At 39.8% G+C, this 24,458-nt stretch overlaps 1 pseudogene; it reads left to right on the plus strand.

The window, feature by feature from the left end:
- The first annotated feature begins 22,311 nt into the window (after positions 1–22,311).
- On the plus strand, positions 22,312–24,077 carry LOC132526536 (elongation factor 1-alpha 1-like; annotated as a pseudogene).
- The last annotated feature ends 381 nt before the right edge of the window (positions 24,078–24,458 follow it).

Consider the following 24,458-nt stretch of genomic DNA (forward strand, 5'->3'; position numbering starts at 1 on the left):
AATTTTACATATAAGAAACAGAGTTATAGAGACCAGGACAGATTTTTTTAAATTATTCATAATGCCACAATATGTCACTGGTAAAAATGGAAATAGGCGTCGACTCCCAAAAACCACTGCTGCGCTCAGCTTTGCCCTATTATGGAATAGAAGCCTGGTAATTAGGGCCTCTTATTTCTACAGATGTCCTCACTCACTCTTCTGCCCTGCATGCCTTCAGAACTAATGAATTCAGGATTAATTTGAAATACAGTACATGATTAAAGAAATAAAACACTTTCTTCAACCCCTTTAGGACAGAAACCAGTTCTTTGATTTTCTCTGAATTTCTTCATATTTTTTAGGATCAGCTTCATGAAATGTGCAAGTAAAAGAAGAGTTCCTAGTCTGGGCAAAGTTAAAAGCCTCTTTCAAGAATTCTCTGAGACTTTACTATGCTGATGAACATTGCAAAATCCAAGAAGGAAATATTATTTGCAGATTTATGTGACCACCAAATCTCTATTTCATGGGTATGGAAGGCAAACTAATGACCACCCAAAGATGTCCATGTTCTAATCCCTGGAATCTTACATGGCAAAGGGGAATTAAGGTTGTTAATCAGCTGACTTTAAAGTAGGGAGGTTATTCTGGATTGTCTGGGTGGGCCCAACGTAATCACCAAGGTCCTTAAAAGTGGAATTGGGAGGCGGAAGAGAGTCAGTAAGGCAGCATAAGAAGCACTCAACTGGCCATTGCTGGCTTTGGAGATGGAAGGGGGCAAAGCAATGCAGGTAGCCCGTAGAAGCTGGAAAAAGGCAAGGGAATGATTCCCCCCTAGAGCCTCCAGAAGGAAAACAGCCCTGCTCACAACTTGATTTTAGCCCAGTGAGACCTTTACCAGACTTTTTACCACCAGAACTGTAAGATAATAAATTTGTGTTGTATTAAGTCACCAAGTTTGCAAGTCATCTATTACAGCTGTAGTAACATACAGGGGGACACCTATTAACCTCCAGCTAACACCTCCCAGAATTATAGTTCTTTGTTACAATTTGGCGGGGAAGTGCTGTCCTACCTGGAACAGGGGCCCACATCAAACTTGTAATCAATAAGACTATAGATTGTATAATTAATTTTTATTGTGTGAAAATTCTTGGTACTTGTTCATTGGGCCAATCTGTTCACCTATCTATCCCACTATCTGCCTGTTTTTAATTTAAAAATAATTATAACTATTAACCATTTTGAATTATGAAGTAAAAATGTGTTTAATTTAAATGTTATAATAACCAGTTTACATCTCAAACTTTAATGTGCATGCAAACCACCTGAAGAAGTATGTATTTCTAACAAGTGCCCAGGTGATGCCAATGTTGGGGGTCTGTGCACCACACTTTCAATAGTAAAACAAAAAAGAGGGTGACCCATGCCAGACCCTTCATGGTTCTCTGCTCTGGAAGCCTGTCTGTTCTCACAGGTGGAAACAGCAGCACATCCTCCTTGCCCATGCTTTTAGGACCATTACTGATCTTAAGCAGAAGATATTCAAGCAATTTTAGTTTAATACTTAGAAGACTCAGCTTCTAGATAATATTGTACATTTTAAATTTTAAAATAAATATATTCTCATGAAAGACAATTGGTAAAATCGAGGAAGAAAGAATAATTTTAATTGTCCACAGTCCTAGCGCCCAAAAATATACCCTATTAATATTTTAATGTATTTCCTTCAAGACTTCTTTCTCTGCATAGATTAGGTTTTATATATTTGCAATCATATTGCCTATCTCAGTTTTGGCAAATTGAATTATTAGTCCCAATTCTTCAATTCCTCTAATAGAATTAGACATCCACATGCTTACCAGTGTAAACAGTGTCCGATTCTTCACTCCTTTCTAACAGAAGCATGCATTCATTCTCGCCAAAGCTGGTGAGCAGAGATTACTTCCTCACACCTTGACTTTGGGCTTGGCCAAGTGACTTAAATTGGTCAAAGGGATATTAGTGGGCAGGTGTTTTAAAATGTAGACTTTATTATTCAGGTATAGCAAAGTCAACAGATCAGGCATGTCATACCACAGGGTCAGTCAGGAGGCAGAGGCAACAACGCGAAAATGTGGGCAAGAGCTTTACTGAGGTATCTGTGGGAAGGAACAGTCAAAGCAGTATAAGCAAGATTGGCTATTTTTAATAGTTTCAATGGGCTCTGTGGAGTTCCTAGTTGCCTGGTACCTGGCCCTGGGGTGATTAGGGAAGGGGAATATTGGCCAGGAATATAAAAGCTCCATAAAGGAGATGGTTGTGGGTATGGACTCTGTATTGGTTTGCATATGAAAGGCATACTGGAAAACTTAGTTATTCACTATCTCTGGGAATTAGCTAACCCTGGGAGGGGCAATCCCTCCAGGGTCAGCAAGGCCCTAATAATGTCAGAGCATCAAAAATACAGAATAAAAGGACAATACAACATGATGCAAGCACAGGCTTGGAATATGCTGGTGTGGCTGGGCTTGTTCTCTTGCAACGTGGTTGTCCATAATGAGAAGAGCTCATGCAGCCATGGCTACAGAACAACCACAAGTAGAGCAGACTTGAATCCAAGGCAAGGCCAAGACCTAAGCCTATTTGCCACTGAACTGGAAGCTGAGTCAGACCCCAGCCAACCCACAAAAGTGAGAAATTAATGTTTATTGCTGCATGCCTCTAAGATTTTGTGGTTATTTGTTACCTAGCATTATTGTGGCAATAGCTAAATAAAACTAAAATAAGTACTAGAAATAGGGTGCTGCCATAATAAATCCCAAAATATGTGCCATCAGCTTTGGGACTAGGGAGCAGGCAACAATGATATTGTCATGCGAGGCTGGAAAAATGTTGATCCCTGTTATTTAGTTCCCTGTTATTTAGTAGTGAAACATTTGTTAGAGCTGTTACTTGCAATACACTGAAAGTCAGAAAATGGACTTGATAAAGTTGGCATGACGGGCAAGCACAATGCACAATGTTGACAGGGTAAGTGGGTTGTTGCTAATTGCATTTGAAAAGGCACTGTAAGAGATGGGGGTGGAGAAAAACATGGCTGGTTTTCAAACAGAATTGAGAGTGAACAGAGCTCAGAAATCCTAGGATTTGCAGGGATGAAAAATTAAATTGTATTGAGAAAAATTTGTCAGCTTGAACTAAAAGTGATTATGACTCTTTGAGATATGAAAATACCTCTAGACTCCTATTCTCCCAACTTTCTTCAGGTAGGGAGCAAGCTGAGAAGGCTGCTCCACTAGCTAATTGGGCATATTCTCCATTGCTGTCTTCAGACGTGGCCAAGGGGGAATTTTGGCAAAGAAGGACCTCCCAAAGACTAGTACCAAGAGCTTGAGGGAAAACCAGACTGGGGTCTTGGAAGTTATTCCCAGAATGCAGTAATGGAATCTAATCCAAGAACATTCCCTTCAGCCGGGTAGGGGAGCCTGGCAATATTCGCTTACCAGGATTTCACAATTATTATAAACCCATGACTACTATATGCTTCTCACTCTTCCCCTATTAGAATGGGGATGTTTATTGTAGTCATCTTGTTCCTGTTCCACTTTTGTATGTTGGATGTGGGAGGGGGAGATAACTTGTCTAAAAATTTCAAAGGGCAACAACCCACTTACCCTGTCAACATTGTGCATTGTGCTTGCCTATCATGCCAACTTTATCAAGTCCATTTCCTGACTTTCAAGAAGAATCACATCCGGAGTTGACATAGATCCAGAGATGCTATCTTTCTAGCCTGGTGTCATCATGGAATGACATTTGAGGGAATGTTCAGATGGGGGTGAGTGTATGTGGCAGGGATGTGAATAACAGTGTTGGAAACCAGACTGTGGTAGATTGAATTATTGGTGCCAATTCTTTATTCTCCTGTAATAGAATTATGCATACACATTCCTGACACTTTCTCAGGGCAGGAAGAGGATACTTTTCCACTCCTCAACTTTAGGCTTGGCCATATGACTTTCTTTAGTCAATGGGAAGTTAGCAGACATGAAGCAAGCAGATGCTTAAAATGTGCTGTGCAGTTACTCTTGTCCTTGTGCCCTCATGCCTTCTTGCACTCCAGGGGTAGCAGGTGTCCTTCAACTCAGGCTCTAAAGTGAATTCAGTGCATCATACCTGAGCCTGCAACCAAAGCCAGCTTATCCGAAGCCAAAAGCAGAGCCACATTCCAGCTAATCTGCAAACACATGCATGGGAAATAAATGCTTATTGATGTATGCCACCCAGATTTAGTGCTTCTGTTACGGAGTTTTATTGAGACAATATCAGACTAAGACCTGTATTTTCCATGTCATTACATATCTTTAAGAACACTTTAGTAAAAACATCAATTCCACTGAGTAGTTTCACTTAAGTAACCATTCCTTGATTTTGAATTGTTTAAGTTTTTTCTCAGTTTTTTTTTCTAGTGGGCGGGGGGAGCTTCTTTTTTTTTTTGCTCCTTTTAGCAATGTTACAATAACACAGTGATATATAAATTTTTCCATACTTTGGTTTATTTTCATGGAGTTAAAACTGCATAATAATAGCTACTTCATAGGGCTGGTATGAGAATTAAAAGACTTAAAACATATGCTAAGCATATTATCTGTTATATAAGAAGCATTCAATAAATGATCACTTTTATTGTTTTCTGTTGTAGAGTCTTAGAAGTTAATAAAAAAATTAAAAACCCTTGCCATGAAATGTAAAGCTGTTTTCCAAAACAGTTATACTAATTTACACTGCTAATAGCAGCATAGGTACCTCAAACAACTGCAATTATTTTAAACTTTGGCTATTTTGACAGGTGGGAAACAGTATCTCACTGATATTTTAATTTTTATAGCTTTCACCACAAATGAGATGGAAATTTTTTAATGAATTTTCTAACTTGTTTTTTCTCTTCTGTGAATTAACAGTTAACATAAGACTTCCCATCAGTCCTCATTAGGCTAGGCTTCCTCCGGACTGACAGACTTCCCTGGTGCCCAAGCCTGACTGATTTCTGCACTGTCATAGTCACGTGTGGCTACTGAGCACTGGAAGTAGCTAGTGCCTCCTGCTGACAGGATGTACTGGGTACCATAACATATATTATTAAAATTTAGTTCACCTGTTTCTATTTACTTTTTAAAAGGTAGCTACTAGAAAATGTTAATTACCTGTTCCTGTTGGGCAGTGCTGGTAAGACCCTTAAATATTGTTTGCTCTGAAATTCTCTGTGGTTAAAACACTCATTGCCCTCACCCTCACGTTGGGTCTCCTGATGCTGCCTGTTGCACAGCCATCATCTGTGGTCTGTTGTCAGACCTTGTAGATAGTGCTGTGCTCAGTCCAAATCCCTCACCTGCAGTCTCTCTTCCATTTTATTCCCCAAGTCCCACCTCCTCCTGATTCAGTTCCCTCCTTCTGTGGTTGACCCTCCCATGTCTGGCAGCACATTTCAGTTAGGATCTCTTAGGTTTTCCCGGGTGAAATGGCTTATTTGATAAGGATTTTCAACCTTATAATGTGTTTTAAACAGACTGTATTCTCTTTTATCTGTATGTTCATATCCTATTTATACTACAATTGAGAATATGATTTTGCAAAGTTCTTTTCATATTTTGTTATTGAGATGTTACAAATGTACAAAGCTAATAAAAAATTTCATATGTTTTCCAAATTCCCTGCCTCTGCCCACAGTTTCCAACATAACCCTGCATCCTCTCAAACCACATTAGTGAAGACAACCAAAGGTTATGCCTGTAGCCGCTAACAGTCAAAAGGCTCCCCAACACCAACTCCAATTAACCGAAATGTCACAGACATATACTCATCATTCCTGGGGGTTTTTAGTCTAGAGAGCAGGGTGGGTATGTGTTAACCTACCTGGCTATAATAGGAAAAATCTTAAAAAGCCAGTTATGAAGAATTCAAGGAAAAAAGTCATTGCTAATGCAAGGTAGAATTCTTAATGTGTTGAGGGATTATCATATGTCACTTGGAAATTCAGCCTCATTTTTTAGATTCACAGCTCCTGCCTGGTTGTCTGGATTTTCATGATTGTAGGGCTTCTTCACCTGAGGGAAATGTCTGTAGCACAGTTTTAATGCCAGATCAGCTTCCTCTGCGGCCCCTGTCCCTACCCAGCATGCTTCTCTTCCACCTCCCCCGACAACCCACCCCCACCCCCCATGGTGCCCAGGGAATCAAAACCAATTTACATATGTAATCATGTGGAATGAAAAACTCAAGTGTATTCTCTAGGGTACCACTCTGCCACTCAGCTCCCTGCAACTAGTTTCGTAAGTACCCCTAAGAGATGCTGAGAACACCATGTTGGCCGTTTTCTACTCCCACTGGCTAGAAGCCCAGCTCCGAGAAGGCACAGGAAGTGGGGCAAAGGAAGAGTTTCCTTCCTTCTAAGACTCACTGGGCCACACTCTCCATAGTCAGAGCTAGAGAGCCAGGCAGGCTTTGAATCAATGTAGTTTTAAAGCATTCATTATTCTGACAATGTAGTTCCATGCAACTAGCTTTTATTCCTTTTACACAAGTCACATAGAGATTTCCCAAAACATAATACCAGAAAGTCAATAACTATAGCCTTGTTTTATGAATATGAGAAATTTCTGTGAAGATGCCTAAATATTTTGATTAATCTGAAAGTAGATGAGCTGATGTGTGGATATTTACAACATCAAAGGACTGTTCTGATCGAATCAGTTTCAAAAATGCAACATAAAAGGTAGGACATTCATCTTAAATAGCAATTTTTTAAATGGGTGCTTTGGTAGTCTGAGGCTTTCAGAATCTGATTAAACACCAGAGTGATCAGTTTGGAGGGAAGGGCCTCACTGGATTTAGTAGTTAGATCAGAATGTAAAAGTGCCTGCTGTACCTCTTGAATATAAAATAAAATGAACAATCCCAGTAAATATTTGAATGGCCACCTGTGCTCTTTCAGCTATCTCGTCTTTTTCATCTTCGAAGCAGAGCCAGAGATAGATATTATTAGTCTTAATTGCTGGTGTTGCTGAGGTTGAGACTTCCTTCTCAGTTGCTTATAAGGTCTAAGAATCATTCATCCTTCCTGAACTCAGGCATACCCACTCAGGGCAGAATTTCTGCAGATCGAGCTTAAGTTATTTATTTTTAGGTGGGCCTCCAAAAAAGCAGCTGCAACGCAAGTGGCACAAGTGCACGCCTTTTTGACTCAGCAGCTGAGAGTTCTGTTTCATGCTCCTCTCCTTCTCCAAACTCCTAGAGTAATGGCACAGAGGGCATTTAGGATGGGCTGTGCTGGATTATGCACATACCCCATCTCTCTAACGTGCTTGGAAGCCCCTTGAGGTTTACAATATGTGAAACCTTATCACAGGGCTCTGAACACCCCACATTGATAAATGTTCATTGATAATGAAGTTCTGTAAAATTTCAGAGGCCACCATGTCCTGACCCCAAGGCAGAAGAGTGAGGGTCCCCAGAGACTGAGACATCTTGTCAAGGCACAGTGAGGGGATTGGAACTGAGGAAATGGCAGGGCCTACCCTGGCAGAGAAGTGAAAAACTCCATTTAACGGCTAGAGGTTTTGAGAGAGGAGGCAAAGTCAACCATCAGGCATCAGAGAAGAGTTTTTAGTTTTGTTCACTATTATTTCTTAAGAATCTTGAACTTTCAAACCTAGTGAGCCAGAGCACTTTCTCGGCGTCTGACCCACTGCTGCCATCTGCCTCAAAGATGCCCGTGGCTTTTCCTGTCCTTTCTGGCAGCACAAGCCAACTGGCCTCACCTTGCTTTAGTAGAACTACAGAATTTTAGATTTGGGAAGACCCTTTCTTGCAACAGTCTAAGACCCTATCAATTAGTTATCTAATGTTGTTGCTTCAAGAAAAATGTTGTTGCGGGTGTGGTGGTATAGTTATTTTGGCATATTTTTCTCCTGGTATTTCCCCTTTTCCAAGTATATGGGCAAGCCTGAGCTCATTGCCGTGGGGAAAGGATGCAGCTAGCCAAAAAGTAGAAATAGCCAACGGGCACTTTTTGTCTCTGTGTTTTAAAGGGGGGGATCTTAGAGTTTGGGGGATGATGTATAGACAAAACACGTGAGAGAAGTAGGGGTCAGAGAGCCATAATTCCTCCACTCCCTGCCTAGAATAGGGTTTTCCATGGGCTGAGGGAGGGAAAGTAAAGAGGAGGCAGTTAGAACAGACAGAATGATGGGTCTGGGAGCCAAGTTCCCTTCTTTCTAGGCACTGCCCCTGGCGAGTCAGTCAGACCCCAAAGAGGAAATGGCTTCTTGCAGAATGTCCTCAGAACAAATGGTCCATTGCCTCTTAAAGTTTCCCTGTCCTTAAGTGATTTAGAAACCCTAACGGGTTGTGAGCCTCCAACTCTAAAGGGCTGTGCTGCAGGCCAAATGCCATCTCAGGGTAACTCAACTTCAACAGATGACTCCCCACTTCCCCAATTTACTGGACAAGGTACTGTGTAAATCCTTCCAAGGACTTTGTCTCAACCTTAGGGATGAAGGGAGAAACAAAAATTACCTGAGATTATTACTCTTAGCCTGGCAGTAGGAAGGTTAACGTAGAATTGAGTTAGAGGAAATATTTAAGTTATTTTTCTGGATTAACTGAGTCTGTGGACTGAGATTTGTATATCTACAATATGTATAAAACATCCATAACTACCTAATACATAATAAATGCTCAAAATATTATCTATGCTATTAATAATATTTTTATTAGTGAATTCAAAGTCAACTATAAAATCTGAAAGGTATTTTTCATTTGTACAACTGTCAGCTGAATTCTACATGGTTTTTGTGTCTGCATGGAAAAATCTTGATTCAGTCCATTGCTCTCTTAAAATCCATTCTTAAAAAAAGAAAAATGTTAATTAAAGATTTACTGTCACTTTACGGGAAAGAAAAAAGGAGGGAGTGTGCAGTGTATGCCTTCATTCCACAGGAATTTGTCCTGGTCTCTGTTTCATTCAGCCCTTTGCCAATTCCTTGGACAAGTGGAGGAACAGACATGTCCTATGAGATTTTTTTCACTCTGCTAGATTTGACCATTTGTTCCAACATGCTATTTTGAGTCTCACTTATGATAACCAGTATTTTGGCTGCCCGCTCAATATCACATGATTTTAATTAATCACCGTATGAATCTACTTCTTCAACAGCTTCTTTCCCTTGCTCCTTGTTCTTTCATTTTACCATATCTGCAGATCTCTCATTCTTAGACCATTCTGTCCATCTCCCTCTTCCTCTCCTATATCCTGAGGTGAGGGTGTAGTTCTACAGCTGTGGAGTGTTGCACAAAAGTCACACATCAATGCCAGTTTATGTCACAACAAATCATGTCTCTCAAACCACCTGAGCCCTCAACACTGCGTAGCGGTATCCTCCTCCCTCTGCCAAGGTAACACCACTCTCTTCTGGTTCTCCTTCCATCTCCCTGAACTTCTTTTCTTAAATATTAGTGTTCCCTGCATTCTAGCCTTTTCCCTGAATTCTTGCTCTCTTCTCACTCAACACACCTGAGAAATCTCAGTCACTGTGAAAATTTGACAGCCATAAAGTTAATTAATCCCAGATCTGTGTCTCCAGTCCAGAGCCTTCTGAGCTCCATATCTGTATGTTAATAGACATCTCAACATCACTGACTTATTTTAAATCTAATATGTAACTTGTTTTCTATTACCCCATTCAGCACCTACTGATTTCCAATTTTGGTAAAGACTGCCACCATTCTTTTTTGTGTACCTGGTCAGATCTCTGTCTCATCCCTTCCTAGAATACTTGATTCTATCCATGTTCATTAATACATGAACATATTGCCTATTTCTCCAATAAAAATGTGACAGACAATATTCCTGCACCTAGTGTTTCAATAAATATTCGCTGGGTGAGTGAATAATTTCCATGATTTACTAGCTTAATAATCTTACCAGAAAGGAAAATGACAAAATTCACACTTAAGAACCAACGTCAACTGTTGATGATCATCCTTTTCCTTTCCTAAATGCTTACAAACAATCCATATAATATTTCACTTGGGGTAAACATAAGGCTTATTGGTTTATAATACATGAAGTTATGAGAATGAGCAGACTCTTCCTCTTCTCTCTTTTGGAAATCAGGATAAACTCTGTCTCTGTGTCATCGTCTGGACACATGCTCATGCTCTGTGATTCTTCATGGATTGCCATTTGTTTTTCCACAGTCTTGCCTGCCCTTTTCCCAGTAGCCTATGACGTGGTTAATATGAACTCATTTGGATAGCTCTCTTTCTGTCTCTAAGAACTTAGACTCCTCTTACCAATTTTTATTCTTCCCTTTCTGACCGAAAATTCTTCTCTCTGACCAAGAAGAAAAAAATTAAAACACTTGTTCATTAGTTCTGCTTTTTTTCTGTTGTCGGTTAACATTACACAATTAAAGTAGTAGGTTCTCCTTCCTTATTTTTCCTTCCCTAAAAATGACTGAGGCTCTGCTTTTGTTGTCCTGTGTCCTTTTTTGCAAACCTCTACTCAATCTGGGTTTTAACCTTTCTGATCCAGCCTTTCCAGGTTCCTGATGCTTTCTATTTCTGCTTAGTTTCTTTCCTCTCCTTCCAGCTTATGGTTATATCATTTTAAATTTTGTATTAAAATCTCAACAATAACATTGACAGACAGCAGTCATTGAGCACTTATTGTGTACCAGGCACCTCACATTCAATCTTTTAATTTCACAATAACCCAATGGATCAGGTGTCAAAAGTTTATAAATAACAGAAGTAAATCCAATGAATCACCAAAGTAGTAAAAGTTTACTGCACACACACCAAAAAAACACTGTGCAAACTGAGAATGCTGAAACCGAAATATGGAAGGAAGCTCCAGGGTATATTTTGGAAAGCAGTTTATATGATGAGAAAGCAGTGAAGTGACTATTTATTCTTCACAGTGATTGGTTATAGTATTAGAGTTTTCTTAAGTGATAGGGAATTGGTCAGTGGTTACCTCAACAATCTTGGGAAACAGTTTAAATTTTCCTTATGATTTCCAGAGGCATAAGCAAGAAATGACCCAGATCAAGCTTAGTCTTGCAAAATAAACTAAATTAAGCTTTGCTGGTTTTGATTGCTTAGGGAATTTTCAAGGCTGGTTTCCATTTGGTTTTTATTTTAACATACATATCAATAAAAATCCCTATGTTCTAGATGAGGAAATGAGTCTTAATAAGATTCAGAAGCTTTCCAAGGTCACAAAGCTGGTAAATGGCAGAGACAGGAGTTCAAACCCAGTTGTGAATGACTGAAAGCCTAAGTCCTAATGCCCAGGTTTACTGGCAAAATCTTCTTGTGTGTGAAAGTTGCCATGGAACTGAGCTCACAAAATCAAATCTGAGTGAAAAGGCCTAAGTGTTTGCATTTTAAACATGTTGGAATATTCTTTACTTCCACAAAGACATATGTTTCTCCTGTTTTTGTTTTTGTTTTAATTTTCCCACTTTCTGGAGGGATACATAGGGAAAAATATTTCTCTAAGGTAGTGATGTGAGTTTGGTGAAAAATGGCAGGGATACCCAGGATAAGGGAACCAATAAGAAGTGAAAGGACCATGCTTTGGTAGAAAGCACGTTTCCTACCTCAGTGGTTCTCAAAGTGTGGACCCCGGACCTGCAGCATCAGCATCACCTGGGAGATTGTTAGAAATGCACATTTTTTGGATCCTGCCTGGCTGAAATGAAAACTCCCTGGTGGGGCCTGCAATTTGTGGCTTAACAAGGCCTTGCAGTGATTCTAATTCTTTGCATGCTCACCTAAAATGTTTGAGAACCACTGCTCTCCCTAAAAGGAACATCTGCCACTCTGCTCCAGCTGCTTGTTACCAGGAGGGGAATATGACTCCCAGGTCATCACACTCTCCCAGGTTTAAGAAAGCTGAAAGTCTCAATTATTTTCATTCTCCCAATTTTAAAATACTGCCTGAAATGTTTTTAATACTGTATAGGCTAAACAAAACATGTTTATAGGCTGGTTCTGACACACAGACCACCAGTTAATGACCTCTGAATAGAATCTGAACTACAGTAAATATTGGAGTTATTTTATCAATAACTATGTATTGAAATGTCAATTAATTGGCAAAATGAATTGTGGTCTCCTTTTCATTACAACCACTTGTTGCTGGGGAAAGTTGTTGCCTACCTTACAACAGCACTGAATGGAATTTAAATGTTTTGATCATTAAACATTTGGGGCCATATTGTAAGGACAATGGAAAATTACTGACAGATTCAAATACAGCCATGATTCTCTAAAAGTTGAGCCTTTAAAAGATCAGTTTGATTGTATTATGGAAACTTGATGGGAAAGTGTAGATGTGGAGCAGATTGGTTAAGGTTATTCCAGGAGTCTTAGTGGCAGGTGGTGTTGGGGTGGTGGTAATAAAAATAAGGAGAATTATACAGATTTAATAAGCACTTAGGAAGTTGAATTGAAATGGCTTTGTGGTTACTGGTCAGATTTCAATAAGTCAGAAGACCCCGTTGCCAAGGGCCATCCCTGGAACTAGCCTGCAGTATGCATGATCCAGACTCCTCTGACGACTACTCACCCCAGTGCTCCAGAGAAGCCCAATATTGTTCCAGCTCCCTGCACCAGCTGCCTCCCTCACCCCATGCCGATGCCATGCTCTGAACTCCTAGGCCTCGTACTCCACATTTGCAAATGCATATACTGCCTTGAGAAAACAACCACCATTTACTAATCTTATGTGAAATTGTGTTGAGTTACAAAACAATCAACTTCTGGAAAATAGCTTATTTTAAAGTTAGATATTCCTTACTCTTTGTTCACTATGGGATTCCCATATTTAGAGCCCCCAAACTACATTCTCAGTTATTAATTCTAATACAGTTCTGAACCCCTAAAACTATTTTTCTATGTCTCATTTTCCTTTATTAGAGCAAAATACATTAGCACAATTTCATCATGCTGAACTGACAAAGGTATTCCTGCACTTCAATCAAAATCTAAGACATAAGAGACCTTCAAGATGGCAGAGGAGTAAGACGTGGAGATCACCTTTCTCCCAAAAAATACATCAGAAATACATATACATGTGGAACAGCTCCTATAGAACACCTACTGAACGCTGGCAGAAGAACTCAGACCTCCCAAAAGGCAAGAAACTCCCCACGTACCTGGGTAGGGCAAAAGAAAAAAGAAAAAACAGAGACAAAATAATAGGGACAGGACCTGCACCTCTGGGAGGAAGTTGTGAAGGAGGAAAGGTGGAAGGCCCTTCGTGGGCAGACTGTGGGTGGCAGACAGGGGAAGCTTCGGAGCCATGGAGGAGATCACAGCAACAGGGGTGTGGAGGGCAAAGCAGAGAGATTCCCGCACGGAGGATCGGTGCCAACCAGCACTCACCAGCCCGAGAGGCTTATCTGCTCACCCGCTGGGACAGGCGGGGGCTTGGGAGCTGAGGCTCGGGCTTCGGAGGTCGGATCCCAGGGAGAGGACTGGGGTTGGCTGCGTGAACACAGCCTGAAGGGGTCTAGTGAGCCACAGCTAGCTGGGAGTGTGTCCGGGAAAAGGCCTGGAACTGACGAAAGGGCAGGAGACATTTTCTTGCCTCTTTGTTTCCTTGTGTGGGAGGAAAGAGGATTAAGAGCACTGCTTAAAGGGGCTCCAGAGACGGGCGCGAGCCGCGGCTATCAGTGCAGACCCCAGAGACGGGCATGAGACGCTAAGGCTGCTGCTGCTGCCATCAAAAAGCCTGTGTGCGAGCACAGGTCACTATTTACACCTCCCCTCCCGGGAGCCTGTGCAGCCCGCCACTGCCAGGGTCCCGCGATCCAGGGACAACTTCCCTGGGAGAACGCACAGCGCGCCTCAGGCTGGTGCAAAGTCACGCCAGCCTCTGCCACCGCAGGTTCACCCTGCATCCATACCCCTCCCTTCCCCCGGCCTGAGTGAGCCAGGGCCCCCGAATCAGCTGCTCCTTTAACCCCGTCCTGTCTGAGCGAAGAACACATGCCCTCAGGCGACCTACACGCAAAGGTGCAGCCAAATCCAAAACTGAACCCCAGGAGCTTTGCGAACAAAGAAGAAAAAGGGAAATCTCTCCCAGCAGCCTCAGGAGCAGTGGACTAAATCTCCACAATCAACTTGATGTACCCTGCATCTGTGGAATACCTGAATAGACAATGAATCATCCCAAAATTGAGGCGGTGGACTTTGGGAGCAACTGTAGACTTGGGGTTTGCCTTCTGCATCTAATTTGTTTCTGGTTTTATGTTTATCTTAATTTGGTATTTAGACTTTATTATCACTGGTAGATTTGTTTATTGATTTGGTTGCTTTCTTCCTTTTTATATATATATATATATATACACATTTTATTCCCTTCTCTTTTTGTTAGTGTGTATGTGTATGCATCTTTGTGTAATTTTGTCTGTATATCTTTGCTTTTATCATTTGTCCTAGGATTCTCTCTGTCCATTTTTTTTTTTAGTATACTTTTTAGTGTTTGTTATCATTGGTGGATTTATTTTTTGGTCTGGTTACTCTCTTCTTTCTTTATTCCATTTTGTTCTCTTTTTTATGACTTTCTAATTTTTTAAGTTTTAATTCATTTTTAGTTTTTTATTTTAATTTTTTTTTTAATAATTTTTTTTCTTTCTTTTTTCTCCCTTTTCTTCTGAGCGATGTGTCTGACAGGGACTTGGTGTTCTGGCTGGGTGTCAGGCCTGTGCCTCTGAGGTGGGAGAGCCAAATTCAAGATATTGGTCCAACAGAGACCTCCTGGCTCCATGTAATATCAACTGGTGAAAGTTTTCCTAGAGATCTCCATCTCAACGCAAAGTAAGACCCAGCTCCATTCAACAACCAACAAGCTACATTGCTGGACACCTTAGGCCAAACAACTAGCAAGACAGGAACACAATTCCACCCATTAGCAGAGAGGCTGCCTAAAACCACAATAAGGTCACAGACACCCCAAAACACACCACCAGATGTGGTCCTGCCCACTGGAAAGACAGGATCCTGCCTCATCCACCAGAACACAGGCACAAGTCCCCTACACCAAAAAGCCTACACAACCCACTGAAACAACCTTAGCAACTGGGGACAGACACCAAAAACAATGGGAACTACAAACTTGCAGGCTGAGAAAAGAAGACCCCAAGCACAGCAAGTTAAGCAAAATGAGAAGACAGAGACACACACAGCAGATGAAGGAGCAAGGTAAAAACCAACTAGACCAAACAAATGAAGAGGAAATAAGCAGTCTACTTGAAAAAGAATTCAGAGTAATGATAGTAAATATGATCCAAAATCTTGGAAATAGAATGGAGAAAACAAAAGAAACATTTAACAAGGACCTAGAAGAACTAAAGAGCAAATAAACAAAGATGAACAACATAATAAATGAAATTAAAAATTCTCTAGAAGGAATCAATAGCAAAATAACTGAGGCAGAAGACTGATTAAGTGACCTGGAAGATAAAATAGTGGAAATAACTACCACAGAGCAGAATAAAGAAAAAGGAATGAAAAGAATTGAGGACAGTCTCAGAGACCTCTGAGACAACATTAAACACACCAACATTCTAATTATAAGGGTCCCAGAAGAAGAAGAGAAAAGGAAAGGGACTGAGAAAATATTTGAAGAGATGATAGTTGAAAACTTCCCTAATATGGGAAAGGAAATAGTTAATCGAGTCCAGGAAGCACACAGAGTACCATACAGGATAAATCCAAGGAGAAACACGTCAAGACACATATTAATAAAATTACAAAAAATTACATACAAAGAAAAATTTTAAAAGAAGCAAGGCAAAAACAACAAATAACACACAAGGGAATTCTCTTAACAGCTGATCTTTCAGCAGAAACTCTGCAGGTCAGAAGGGAGTGGCAGGACATATTTAAAATGATGAAAGGGAAATACCGACAACCAAAATTACTCTACCCAGCAAGGATCTCATTCAGATTCAACAGAGAAATTAAAACCTTTACAGACAAAGCAAAAGCTAAGAGAATTCAGCACCACCAAACCAGCTTTACAACAAATGCTAAAGGAACTTCTCTAGTCAGGAAACACAAAAGAAGGAAAAGATCTACAGTAACAAACACAAAACAATTAAGAAAATGGTAATAGGAACAAACAAATCGATAACTACCTTAAATGTAAATGGACTAAATGCTCCAACCAAAAGACACAGACTGGCTGAATGGATAAAAAAAACAAGACCCATATATAGGCTGTCTACAAGAGACCCACATCAGACCTAGGGACACATACAGACTGAAAGTGAGGAGATGGAAAAAGATATTCCATGCAAATTGAAATCAAAAGAAAGCTGGAGTAGCAATTCTCATATCAGACAAAATACTTTAAAATAAAGACTATTACAAGAGACAAAGAAGGACACTACATAATGATCAAGGGATCAATCCAAGAAGAAGATATAACAATTGTTAATATTTATGCACCCGACATAGGAGCACCTCAATATCTAAGGCAAACGCTAACAGCCATAAAAGGGGAAGTCAACAGTAACACAATCATAGTAGGGGACTTTAACACCCCACTTTCACCAATGGACAAATCATCCAAAAAGGAAATAACTAAGGAAACACAAGCTTTAAATGATACATTAAACAAGACGGACTTAATTGATATTTATAGGACACTCCATCCAAAAACAACAGAATACACATTTTTCTCAAGGGCTCATGGAACATTCTCCAGGACGGATCATATCTTGGGTCACAAATCAAGCCTTGGTAAATTTAAGAAATTTGAAATCGTATCAAGTATCTTTCTAACCACAATGCTATGAGACTACATTTCAATTACAGAAAAAATCTGTAAAAATTTCAAACACATTGAGACTAAATGATACACTAATAAAAAACCGAAAGATCACAGAAGAAATCAAAGAGGAAATTTAAAAATACATAGAAACAAATGACAATGAAACTATTATGACCCAAAATCTATGGGATGCAGCAAAAGCAGTTCTAAGAGGGAATTTTATAGCAACACAATCCTACCTCAAGAAACAGGAAACATCTCAAATAAACAACCTAACCTTACAGCTAAAACAATTAGAGAAAGAAGAACAAAAATACCCCAAAGTTAGCAGAAGAAATAATAAAGATCAAATCAGAAATAAATGAAAAAGAAATGAAGGAAAGAATAACAAAGATTAATAAAACTAAAATATGGTTCTTTGAGAAGATAAACAAAATTGATAAACAATTAACCAGATTCATCAAGAAAAAAAGGGAGAAGACTCGCATCAATAAAATTTGAAATGAAAAAGGGGAAGTAACTACTGATACTGCAGAAATACAAAGTATCATGAGAGATTACTACAAGCAACTCTATGCCAATAAAATGGACACCCTGGAAGAAATGGACACATTCTTAGAAAATCACAACACTCCAAGACTGAACCAGGAAGAAATAGAAAATATAAACAGACCAATCAGAAGCACTGAAATTGAAACTGTGATTAAAAATCTTCCAACAAACAAAAGTCCAAGACCAGGTTGCTTCACAGGCGAATTCTATCAAACATATAGAGAAGGGCTAACATCTACCTTCTCAAACTCCTCCAAAATATAGCAGAGGGAGTAACACTCCCAAACTCATTCTATGCCGTCACCATCACCCTGATACCAAAACCAGACAAAGAGGTCACAAAGAAAGACAACTAGAGGCCACTATCACTGATGAACATAGATGCAAATATCCTCAACAAAATACTAGCAAACATAATCCAGCAGCGCATTAAAAGGATCATACACTATTATCAAGTTAGGTTTATCCCAGGAATGCAAGGATTCTTCAATATACACATCAATCAAGGAGATAAACCATAATAACAAATTGTAGAATAAAAACCATATGATCATCTCAATAGATGCAGAAAAATCTTTTAACAAAATTCAACACCCATTTATGATAAAAACCCTCCAGAAAGTCAGCATAGAGGGAACTTACCTAAACATAATTAAGGCCATATATGAAAAACCCACAGCCAACATCGTTCTCAATGGTGAAAAAGGTAAACCATTTGCTCTAAGATCAGGAACAATGCAAGGTTGTCCACTCTCACCACTATTATTCAACATTGTTTTGGAAGTTTTAGCCACAGCAATCAGAGAAGAAAAAGAAATAAAAGGAATCCAAATCGGAAAAGAAGTAAAGTTGTCATTGTTTGCAAATGACATGATCCTATACATAGAGAATCCTAAGGATGCTACCAGAAAACTACTAGAGCTAATCAATGAATTCGGTAAAGTAGCAGGATACAAAATTAATGCACAAAATCTCTTGCATTCCTATACACTAATGATGAAAAATCTAAAGGAGAAATCAAGGAAACACTCCCATTTACCATGGCAAAAAAGGAATAAAATACCTAGGAATAAAAAAACCTAAGGAGACAAAAGACCTGTTTGCAGAACATTATAAGACACTGATGAAAGAAATTAAAGATAATACAAACAGATGGAGAGATATAACATGTTCTTGGATGGAAGAATGAACATTGTGAAAATGACTATACTACCCAAAGCAATCTACAGATTCAATGCAATCCCTATCAAACTACCAATGGCATTTTTCACAGAACAAAAACAAAAAATTTCACAATTTGTATGGAAACACAAAAGACCCCTAGTAGCCAAAGCAATCTTGAGAAAGTAATATGGAGCTGGAGGAATCAGGCTCCCAGACTTCACACTATTCTACAAAGCTATAGTAATCAAGACAGTATAGTACTGGCACAAAACCAGAAATATAGATCAATGGAACAGCATAGAAAGCCCAGAGATAAACCCATGCACACATTGTCACCTTATCTTTGATAAAGGAGGCAAGAATATACAATGGAGAAAAGAGAGCCTCTTCAATAAATGATGCTGCGATAACTGGACAGCTAGATGCAAAAGAATAAAATTAGAACACTCCCTAACACCATACATAAAAATAAACTCCCAATGGGTTAAAGACCTAAATGTAAGGCCAGACACTATAACACTCTTAGAGGAAAACATAGGCAGAACACTCCATGACATAAATCAAAGCAAGATCCTTTGTGACCCACCTCCTAGAGAAATGGAAATAAAAACAAAAATAAACAAATGGGACCTAATGAAACTTCAAAGCTTTTGCACAACAAAGGAAACCATAAACAAGACCATAAGATAACCCTCAAAATGGGAGAAAGTATTTGCAAATGAAGCAACTGACAAAGGATTAATCTCCAAAATTTATAAGCAGCTCATGCAGCTCAATAACAAAAAAACAAACAACGCAATCCAAAAATGGACAGAAGACCTAAATAGACATTTCTCCAAAGAAGATATACAGATTGCAAAAAAAACACATGAAAGAATGCTCAACATCATTAATCATTAGAGAAATGCAAATCAAAACTACAATGAGATATCATCTCACTCCAGTCAGAATGGCCATCATCAAAAAATCTAGAAACAATAAATGCTAGAGAGGGTGTGGAGAAAAGGGAACACTCTTGCACTTCTGGTGGGAATGTAAATTGGTACAGCCACTATGGAGAACAGTATGGAGGTTCCTTAAAAAACTACAAATAGAACTACCATATGACCCAGCAATCCCACTGCTGGACATATACCCTGAGAAAACCATAATTCAAAAAGAGTCATGTACCAAAATGTTCATTGCAGCTCTATTTACAAGAGCCAGGAGATGGAAGCAAACTAAGTGTCCATTGACAGATGAACGGATAAAGAAGATGTGGCACATATGTGCAATGGAATATTATTCAGCCGTAAAAAGAAACGAAATTGAGTTATTTGTAGTGAGGTGGATGGACCTAGAGTCTGTCATACAGAGTGAAGTAAGTCAGAAAGAAAAAAAACAAATCCCGTATGCTAACACATATAAGGAATCTAAAAAAAAAAAAAAATGGTTCTGACAAACCTAGGGGCAGGGCAGGAATAAAGACACAGATGTAGAGAATGGATTTGAGGGCACGGGGAGGGGGAAGGGTAAGCTGGGACGAAGTGAGAGTGGCATGGACATATAAACACTATCAAATGTAAAATAGATAGCTAGTGGGAAGCAGCCACATAGCCCAGGGAGATCAGCTTCGTGCTTTGTGACTACCTAGAGGGGTGGGATAGGGAGGGTGGGAGGGAGACACAAGAGGGAGGAGATGGGGAGATATATATATATATATATATATATATATATATATATATATATATATATCTGATTCACTTTGTTATAAAGCAGAGACTAAGACACCATTTTAAAGCCATTATACTCCAATAAAGATGTTTTTAAAAAAATCTAAGACATAGTTTTGATGTTATAGCTACATTGAAGCACTGAACCTCTCAGTTTAAGGTATATTTATAATTTAGGGCATTGTGTATTTCCAGGGCAAAATAAATTGAATCAGCACCAGTTATCTTTGTACTCCATTACCATCCTAATGACAACATGGTAGAGAAACTTTCATAATCTGCTCATTTCTTTTAGGAATTTAGAATCGTTAATACTTATCACAGAAAGATTACGGGCCATACAAATAAAGAGAAATATTAGGTCAGAAATATAGGCAGCACATATTAACACAAAGCCTAGAAGAGCATCTTTTGAAATACAACATTCATTTGGAAATTCTTAATCAGCTTAGCACTATCATTTCAACCTAAGAGTGATTATTAAGCCGTTGGATCAATGCAGTATATACTCATCCCATTAAGATAACAGTTGAAAATGTGAACCAAAATTAAGAATAATATATTTGTACGTCACTTTCCACCCATTCTCAGACCCCCTCCCCTAAATCTAGCTTTCTTTGGTAGGTAAAGCTCAGATACACACTGTGGGTGAAATGGATATGTCATAAGGCCAATAGGAAATACAAGATTTAGGACAGATAAAGTAGCCCATCAACACTTCTTAGGTACTGGGAAGAGCTCCTTTCCCCTTTCATGATACTAGGAACCTAGGGAGACAGAAAGTGTAGGCACCCAAGAAATATGGACAGAAGTAAGACAGACAGACTTGTGCCCTTGCTCTTGCTGTTCTTCAACAATACTGCAAAAGCAGTATTTAGTGAGATAAAGTCCTGTCCAAGGCATCCTTATGATGGCTGGGTATTTAGTGAGAAGAAACGTTAGGACAAGATCCAGATCAAGAAATGGACTTCCCATTTGCATAGGAAAACTGAGGGTTTCATACCTTCTTTGCTGTGGGCTGCCTTTTGCTATAAACCTAAATGGAGTTACTCCTAGCTTATTGGGGTTAGGAGTTAGGTGGGTGATGGCTACAGCCTCCAATTATTCCCAGGGGAAAAAAAAGTGAGTCAAGAGTTCCACTACCACTGTGTCTTCCAGGATTATTAATACAAAGAGACTTGGGACTTCAAATTGACACTGGGAAAGTATTATCTTTACAGTAGATATAGAAGCTACATAGTAGTGAAAGAATCTGTAGGCAAACTTTACCACCTCTCTGGAAGCCATTCTTAAATAGAGCTTTCTCGGTTAATACTTAGTACATTATACCAGTAACCATAGCAGCGTACGGATTTGAATATTGCTGTTAAATTCCATATAATTGGCAGATGTAAAGATGAATTAACATTATTTCCTTTTCTGCTCCACAGAGGTAATTTGGTATGAAGTTGGGTCACCCTGCAAAACAGAGCCAGAAATTTTTCTCTTTCAAGACCATGAAGAAGGAAACTGAGTGAAGAAATTGAACTTAAATCTGAAAGAGATGGGCTTAATATTTATCAAGCATCTCTACCTAGGCTAAAATATTTAATCCTTTCAGAGCCATCTGAGGCATAGGTGTTATTATTACTACTTTATAGATGAAGAAACCAAGGCTTAGGAAGTTAAGTAGCTAACTGAAGGTCACACAGCCAGAGAGTGGCAGGAGCAGGATGCAAACATAGGTGTATTTTTCCTGATTCCAAATTCTGTTCTCCTTCCTAAGGCATCTTAGTTACCATTGGAGCCATTTTACAGATAAGAGAACAAATAATTAATTTCTTCTATCCTTTGACAGGTAAGAAAACTGCACCTCAGAGTAATTAAGCATGTTCCCAAAGTCACATAATTACTTAATGCCACAGAATTCAAACCTACTTTTTCACAACAGATTTACCACCAGATCACAAGTATCACAACTAAATCTAAGCCAAAATGGGAAAGCAAACGATTCATATCAATATTGTTGTCACCAGACACATAGATTAGAGCAAGTCTACCACCACTGGCCATCTGGTCTACAAATGTGGTGGGATCAACAAAAGAGCCAAAGAAAAAATTTGAGAATGAGGCTGCTGATATGAGAAAGGACTCCTTCAAGTATGCCTGGGTATTGGGCAAACTGAAAGCTGAACATGGGCTTGGTATCACCACTGATATTCCCCTGTAGAAATTCAAGACCAGCAAGTAGTATCATTGATGTCTCAGGACACAGAGACTACCCAAAACATGCCTATAGGTACACCCTAGGCTGACTGTGCTGCGCTGACTGCTGCTGCTGCTGGCATTGGTGAAGTTGAAGCAGGGATCTCCAAGAATGGGCAGACCTGTGAGCATGCACTTCTGGCTTACAGACTGTGGGTGAGACAACTAATTGTTGGTGTTAAAATGGGTTCCACTGAACCACCCGGCAGCCAGAAGAGATAAAAGGAAATCATTAAGAAAGTCAGCACCTACATTAAGAAAATTGGCTACAACTCCAACACAGTGGCACTTGTGCCAGTTTCTGGTTGGAATGGTGACAACATGCTGCAGCCAAGTACAAACATGCTTTGACTCAAAGGATGGAAAGTCACTCATAAAGATGGCAATCAATGCCAGTGAAACCACGATGCTTGAAGCTCTGGATTGCATCCTGCCACCACGTCTTCCAACTGACAAACCCTTGCGTCTGCTCCTCCAGGGTGTCTACAAAATTGGCGGTATTGGCACTGTCCCTGTGGAGACTGGTGTTCTCAAACCCAGCATAATGGTCACCTTTGCTGTAGTCACCATTACAACTGAAGTCAAGTCTGTTGAAATGCATCCTAAAGCTTTGAGTGAAGCTCTATCTTGGGACAAGGTGGGTCTCAATGTCAAGAACATGTCTGTCAGAGATGTTTGTTGTGGGGCTTCCCTGGTGGCACAGTGGTTGAGAGTCTGCCTGCCGATGCAGGGGTCACGGGTTTGTGCCCTGGTCCGGGAAGATGCCACATGCCGCGGAGCGGCTGGGCCCATGAGCCATGGCCGCTGGGCCTGAGCATCCGGAGCCTGTGCTCCACAACGGGAGAGGCCACAACAGTGAGAGGCCTGCGTACCACAAAAAAAAAAAGATGTTTGTTGTGGCACTGTGGCTGATGACAGCAAAAATGACCCACCAGGGACTTCCCTGGTGGCACAGTGGTTAAGAATCTGCCTGCCAATGCAGGGGACATGGGTTCAATCCCTGGTCCTGGAAGATCCCACATGCTGTGGAGCAACTAAGCCCATGTGCCGCAACTACTGAGCCCACATGCCACAACTGCTGAAGCCCATGTGCCTAGGGCCCGTACTCCGCAACAAGAGAAGCCACAACGAGAAGCCCGCGCCTGCAACGAAGAGTAGCCTCCACTCTCCGCAACTAGAGAAAGCCTGCACGCAATGACCAAGACCCAGCGCAGCCAAAAATAAATAAATAAATGATCTACCAATGGAAACAGATGGCTTCACAGCTCAGGTGATTATCCTGTACCATCCAGGCCAAATCAGTGCTGGCTATGCACTTGTGCAGGATTGTCAAATAGCTCATGTTGCTTGCAAGTTTGCTGGGCTGAAGAGGAAGGTTGACTGCTATTCTGTGAAGAAGCTGGAAGATGGTTCCCAATTCTGTAAAGCTGGTGATGCTGGCATGGTTCATTTGGTTGCTGGAAAGCCCATGTATTTTGAGAGTTTTTCTGACAATCCTCCTCAGGGTCATTTTGCTGTTTGTGACATGAGACAGACGTGTCTTGGGTGTCGTCAAAGCAGTGGATGACCCAGAAAGTTCAGAAGGCTAAGTGAATAATATCCCTAATACCTGACACCCCAGTTTTAATCAGTTGTTGAAGAACATTATCAGGATTGTTTGTTTCTGTTGGCCATTTAAGTTTAACAGTAAAAGATTGGTTAATGATAATGCATTGTAAAACTTTCAGAAGAAAAAGGAAAATATGTTGTGGACCATTTGTTTTTGTGTGCATATGGCAGTTTTAAGTTATAAGTTTTAAAAATCAGTAATTTTTAATAGAAACAATTTGACTAAAAATCTGTCACAGAATTTTGAGACCCATTAAAATAAAGTTTAATGAGAAACCTGTGTCCTCTTTTGGTCAAGACTGTAAATTCCTATAGTATGACTTAGGTAAAAGATTTAAGTAAGCATTTCCTATCAGCTATTT

Source organism: Lagenorhynchus albirostris, chromosome 9 (genome assembly GCF_949774975.1).
Source record: "Lagenorhynchus albirostris chromosome 9, mLagAlb1.1, whole genome shotgun sequence".
Taxonomy (NCBI): Eukaryota; Metazoa; Chordata; class Mammalia; order Artiodactyla; family Delphinidae; genus Lagenorhynchus; species Lagenorhynchus albirostris.